Source organism: Hyperolius riggenbachi, chromosome 8 (assembly GCF_040937935.1).
Source record: "Hyperolius riggenbachi isolate aHypRig1 chromosome 8, aHypRig1.pri, whole genome shotgun sequence".
NCBI lineage: Eukaryota > Metazoa > Chordata > Amphibia > Anura > Hyperoliidae > Hyperolius > Hyperolius riggenbachi.
In genome coordinates this window covers 251267443-251273442 of record NC_090653.1, presented here as the reverse complement: position 1 = coordinate 251273442, position 6000 = coordinate 251267443, and the positions used below count along the sequence as shown (strand labels likewise).

Here is a 6000-nt window from a genome sequence, read left to right as displayed (position 1 = left end):
CTTCCCCTAAACCATGATGTGAAAAATCTTTGTCTTCAGGTAATTTAAGAGTTATTTTGAGACCCCCTGTTGCTACTCTTCAGAGCAAAAATTAAAAGAGGAGGGAAATTTACAATTGACCCCCTTAAATACTCTTTCTCATAATTGGATTCACCTGTGTATGTAGATCAGGGGTCACTGCGCTTACCAAGCCAATTTCCAATAATCAGTTATAAAGGTTGTGTAATCAATAAAATGACAACAGTGCCCAAATTTATACACCTGCCTACTTTTATTTTAACAATTATTGTGCACTTTCTGTAAATCCCCATGCTCACTGCAGTCACGCGGCATGATGTGAGGAAGCAAGCCAGAGAAAGCAGAGCTATGTATGCTTCCACCTGCACATGGGGTTAGGGTGCCACAGTGGGGTGTAGGCTTATCAGCTGGGCACAGCATTTGGCCCATTTTTAGGTGGTGATATAGGGTATGCAGATAGATAGATTGGTAGACAGGTAAATGAATAAGAGATGGATGGATAGACCAGCCATATGACCTATTGCTCTCTCTATACGGTTAGCAGGAGGGCGCATTTGTCATGTAGTAGATAGATAGATAGATAGATAGATAGATAGATAGATAGATAGATAGATAGATAGATAGCTTATGGACAGAGATAGAAAAATAAATAAAAAAAAATTTCATTAATAGGTAGACATCTATAGATAGACAGACACATTCCTTTATGGTACCTTCTACATTTGGGTTTATCATCCTGAATTAGATTAGTTGAGCCTTGATTCATTTTTTTTCCTCTCTGAAACACTGCATTTTTATGATAAAATAAAAACTTTAAGAACGCAACTGCTCATGGTATGCAGACCTTATAGTGAATGTAGATTGACAGAATAATAGATTGCAATTGGGATTGGGCAGGGATATTTATTGTACAGTACGCTATAATATACAGGCACATATAAAAAAAATACCTATCATTATCACCTTAGTATAGGATAGAGAGATAACAGATATACGTGTAATGGATTCTAGGAGGCTAAATGCAAATCTGCTTCATTCTGTCTTATGCAGACCGCCTCAGCCATGGGGGACGGGGAAATGTCGATTTTTGGAGCTGCTGCGCCCTTTCTGAGGAAGTCAGAGAAGGAACGACTGGAGGCTCAGAACAAACCGTTCGATGCCAAGAACACCTGCTTTGTGGATGATGCCAAAGAGCTGTACGTGAAAGGCTTAGTCACCGCTCGCGATGGGGACAAAGTCACTGTCAAAACCGATGACGGAAGGGTAAGCCGTACTATTCGTAAATCAGCATTTTTAATGCCTCAAGCAGTGGCGTAGCTATGGGGGTACAGAGGGTGTGACTTGACTAGGATTAGTCCCTTAACTGCAGTATTAGCCCTTTATTGGTCCAGTTCTGGTAATGATCACTTCTATAAATGCTTTGGATAGTAGTAATTATTAACAAACTGTTCCCCATCTCCTTCTTGCTCTGACACTGTTGATGTCCTTGTCAGGTCTTGGTGTGCCGTGTCAATTGTTATGTGTAGAATGCTTCGGTGGTGGCCAACGTCAAACTTGCACTGGGGCCCATAGCTCCTTAGCTACGCCACTGGCCTCAAGCAAGGCTTGTCACAACCAAGATCAATGGTGGTTGAATGAGCTGTACCATTTGTAAGAGAATAATCATTATCATTACCTCAACCAAGCTTTGTGTTGTTTGCAGGAAGTGACTGTCAAAGACAGCCAAGTGTACCCCCAGAATCCCCCCAAGTACGATAAGATTGAAGACATGGCGATGATGACCCACCTGAATGAGGCCTCTGTGCTGTATAACCTCAAAGAGCGTTACGCGGCCTGGATGATCTACGTAAGATTGGTTTCTCATTTACAGAAAGCCAAAACAAGCTAGTCATTGAAGCCCTGGTTGAGCCACCCAGATTTATCATTGTTCGCACAGGTGAACATAGGGACCAACATACGAATTTCATATTTCATGCAGCTATTCCTGAGAGATTAGCTATTCCTGAGAGATTACCTCTGGACCCACAAGTCACATGATCCAGAGATCTGTGCACAAATCATGAAGCTGGCTGGAGAATGGGAATTGCTTCCTCCGCACGCAACCATCACCTGACTCCACCCACCTCCTTCAACTGCTCCTTCCTGAGCAGTACAGGGAAGAGGTGGGTGGGAACACCTCTGTGTTCATATGAAAAGGCTGGCTGGTGCCCAGGGATGATTCTTCCATTATGACAATCTGGGTTATTTCCCAGGGCCCCAGAACCCATAGGGCCCCCAAGGCTTCCAATTTTCAGCGTCACTATGGTGGTGGTGCAGTACTATCTAACCTGCCTGGCCGTAACAGGCCAGGTGAGATATTATGCTCTGCTATCTCTGGATTTTTGGAGGTGAGGCAAAGGCCACCTAATATTACTATCTGGGGATGAAGGGGGGTGGGAGGGGGGGGGGGCGGCAATGGGCATAAGATACATCTAAAAAAAAAAACAAAAAAAAAAAACAAAAAAAAAAAAAAACAGACAAATGATAAGCGCTCAAGGATGCACCTGAATTGTAAGCCATCAGCGGCAATGCAGAGCCCCCTAGGGCTGAATACATGCCTCTAATGCAAAACAGATGCAAAATTATGTGCTAACTCTAATCTAAAAATTTGAGAGTGAATTTAAAACAGTGAAGGCAGCTAGCCAATAGTATACTTACATTTAAGTTTGCACAGTGGGAGACATGGCAGCGCTTTCAAACAACCTCATACCTGAAGGATTTAACTGCAATGGTGAGCAGAGCTCCAGAAACTGGACTAAATTACACACCCAGCATACACTGCAGGCAAAGAGAGGGAGGGGGAATTAGTGATTAAGCTGCATCAGTGGGCAGAGCTCCAGAGACTGGACTATATTACACACCCTGCATCACTATAGACCAAGGGGGGGTGTTAGCTTCAGTGATAATTAGTGCACAAATTATGACCTAATAGACTTCCCCACGGCGGTGACGTACCCCCTTGGGGAAGACCTACCTCTAACCTAGCAATAAAAACATAATTCCTCGTGCTGCTATACCTACCTCCAACCTAGCAATAAAAACATAATTCCTCGTGCTGCTATTCATAAATGGTATACACATTTCATAAGACAAACAAAACAGACAAATGATAAGCGCTCAAGGATGCACCTGAATTGTAAGCCATCAGCGGCAATGCAGAGCCCCCTAGGGCTGAATACATGCCTCTAATGCAAAACAGATGCAAAATTATGTGCTAACTCTAATCTAAAAATTTGAGAGTGAATTTAAAACAGTGAAGGCAGCTAGCCAATAGTATACTTACATTTAAGTTTGCACAGTGGGAGACATGGCAGCGCTTTCAAACAACCTCATACCTGAAGGATTTAACTGCAATGGTGAGCAGAGCTCCAGAAACTGGACTAAATTACACACCCAGCATACACTGCAGGCAAAGAGAGGGAGGGGGAATTAGTGATTAAGCTGCATCAGTGGGCAGAGCTCCAGAGACTGGACTATATTACACACCCTGCATCACTATAGACCAAGGGGGGGTGTTAGCTTCAGTGATAATTAGTGCACAAATTATGACCTAATAGACTTCCCCACGGCGGTGACGTACCCCCTTGGGGAAGACCTACCTCTAACCTAGCAATAAAAACATAATTCCTCGTGCTGCTATACCTACCTCCAACCTAGCAATAAAAACATAATTCCTCGTGCTGCTATTCATAAATGGTATACACATTTCATAAGACAAACAAAACAGACAAATGATAAGCGCTCAAGGATGCACCTGAATTGTAAGCCATCAGCGGCAATGCAGAGCCCCCTAGGGCTGAATACATGCCTCTAATGCAAAACAGATGCAAAATTATGTGCTAACTCTAATCTAAAAATTTGAGAGTGAATTTAAAACAGTGAAGGCAGCTAGCCAATAGTATACTTACATTTAAGTTTGCACAGTGGGAGACATGGCAGCGCTTTCAAACAACCTCATACCTGAAGGATTTAACTGCAATGGTGAGCAGAGCTCCAGAAACTGGACTAAATTACACACCCAGCATACACTGCAGGCAAAGAGAGGGAGGGGGAATTAGTGATTAAGCTGCATCAGTGGGCAGAGCTCCAGAGACTGGACTATATTACACACCCTGCATCACTATAGACCAAGGGGGGGTGTTAGCTTCAGTGATAATTAGTGCACAAATTATGACCTAATAGACTTCCCCACGGCGGTGACGTACCCCCTTGGGGAAGACCTACCTCTAACCTAGCAATAAAAACATAATTCCTCGTGCTGCTATACCTACCTCTAACCTAGCAATAAAAACATAATTCCTCGTGCTGCTATTCATAAATGGTATACACATTTCATAAGACAAACAAAACAGACAAATGATAAGCGCTCAAGGATGCACCTGAATTGTAAGCCATCAGCGGCAATGCAGAACCCCCTAGGGCTGAATACATGCCTCTAATGCAAAACAGATGCAAAATTATGTGCTAACTCTAATCTAAAAATTTGAGAGTGAATTTAAAACAGTGAAGGCAGCTAGCCAATAGTATACTTACATTTAAGTTTGCACAGTGGGAGACATGGCAGCGCTTTCAAACAACCTCATACCTGAAGGATTTAACTGCAATGGTGAGCAGAGCTCCAGAAACTGGACTAAATTACACACCCAGCATACACTGCAGGCAAAGAGAGGGAGGGGGAATTAGTGATTAAGCTGCATCAGTGGGCAGAGCTCCAGAGACTGGACTATATTACACACCCTGCATCACTATAGACCAAGGGGGGGTGTTAGCTTCAGTGATAATTAGTGCACAAATTATGACCTAATAGACTTCCCCACGGCGGTGACGTACCCCCTTGGGGAAGACCTACCTCTAACCTAGCAATAAAAACATAATTCCTCGTGCTACTATACCTACCTCTAACCTAGCAATAAAAACATAATTCCTCGTGCTGCTATTCATAAATGGTATACACATTTCATAAGACAAACAAAACAGACAAATGATAAGCGCTCAAGGATGCACCTGAATTGTAAGCCATCAGCGGCAATGCAGAGCCCCCTAGGGCTGAATACATGCCTCTAATGCAAAACAGATGCAAAATTATGTGCTAACTCTAATCTAAAAATTTGAGAGTGAATTTAAAACAGTGAAGGCAGCTAGCCAATAGTATACTTACATTTAAGTTTGCACAGTGGGAGACATGGCAGCGCTTTCAAACAACCTCATACCTGAAGGATTTAACTGCAATGGTGAGCAGAGCTCCAGAAACTGGACTAAATTACACACCCAGCATACACTGCAGGCAAAGAGAGGGAGGGGGAATTAGTGATTAAGCTGCATCAGTGGGCAGAGCTCCAGAGACTGGACTATATTACACACCCTGCATCACTATAGACCAAGGGGGGGTGTTAGCTTCAGTGATAATTAGTGCACAAATTATGACCTAATAGACTTCCCCACGGCGGTGACGTACCCCCTTGGGGAAGACCTACCTCTAACCTAGCAATAAAAACATAATTCCTCGTGCTGCTATACCTACCTCTAACCTAGCAATAAAAACATAATTCCTCGTGCTGCTATTCATAAATGGTATACACATTTCATAAGACAAACAAAACAGACAAATGATAAGCGCTCAAGGATGCACCTGAATTGTAAGCCATCAGCGGCAATGCAGAGCCCCCTAGGGCTGAATACATGCCTCTAATGCAAAACAGATGCAAAATTATGTGCTAACTCTAATCTAAAAATTTGAGAGTGAATTTAAAACAGTGAAGGCAGCTAGCCAATAGTATACTTACATTTAAGTTTGCACAGTGGGAGACATGGCAGCGCTTTCAAACAACCTCATACCTGAAGGATTTAACTGCAATGGTGAGCAGAGCTCCAGAAACTGGACTAAATTACACACCCAGCATACACTGCAGGCAAAGAGAGGGAGGGGGAATTAGTGATTAAGCT

General features: G+C 43.0%; 1 pseudogene; it reads left to right on the top strand.

The window, feature by feature from the left end:
• Positions 1 to 1080: 1080 nt before the first annotated feature.
• LOC137528515 (myosin-4-like) overlaps positions 1081 to 6000 on the top strand; it is a 61198-nt pseudogene continuing 56278 nt past the window's right edge.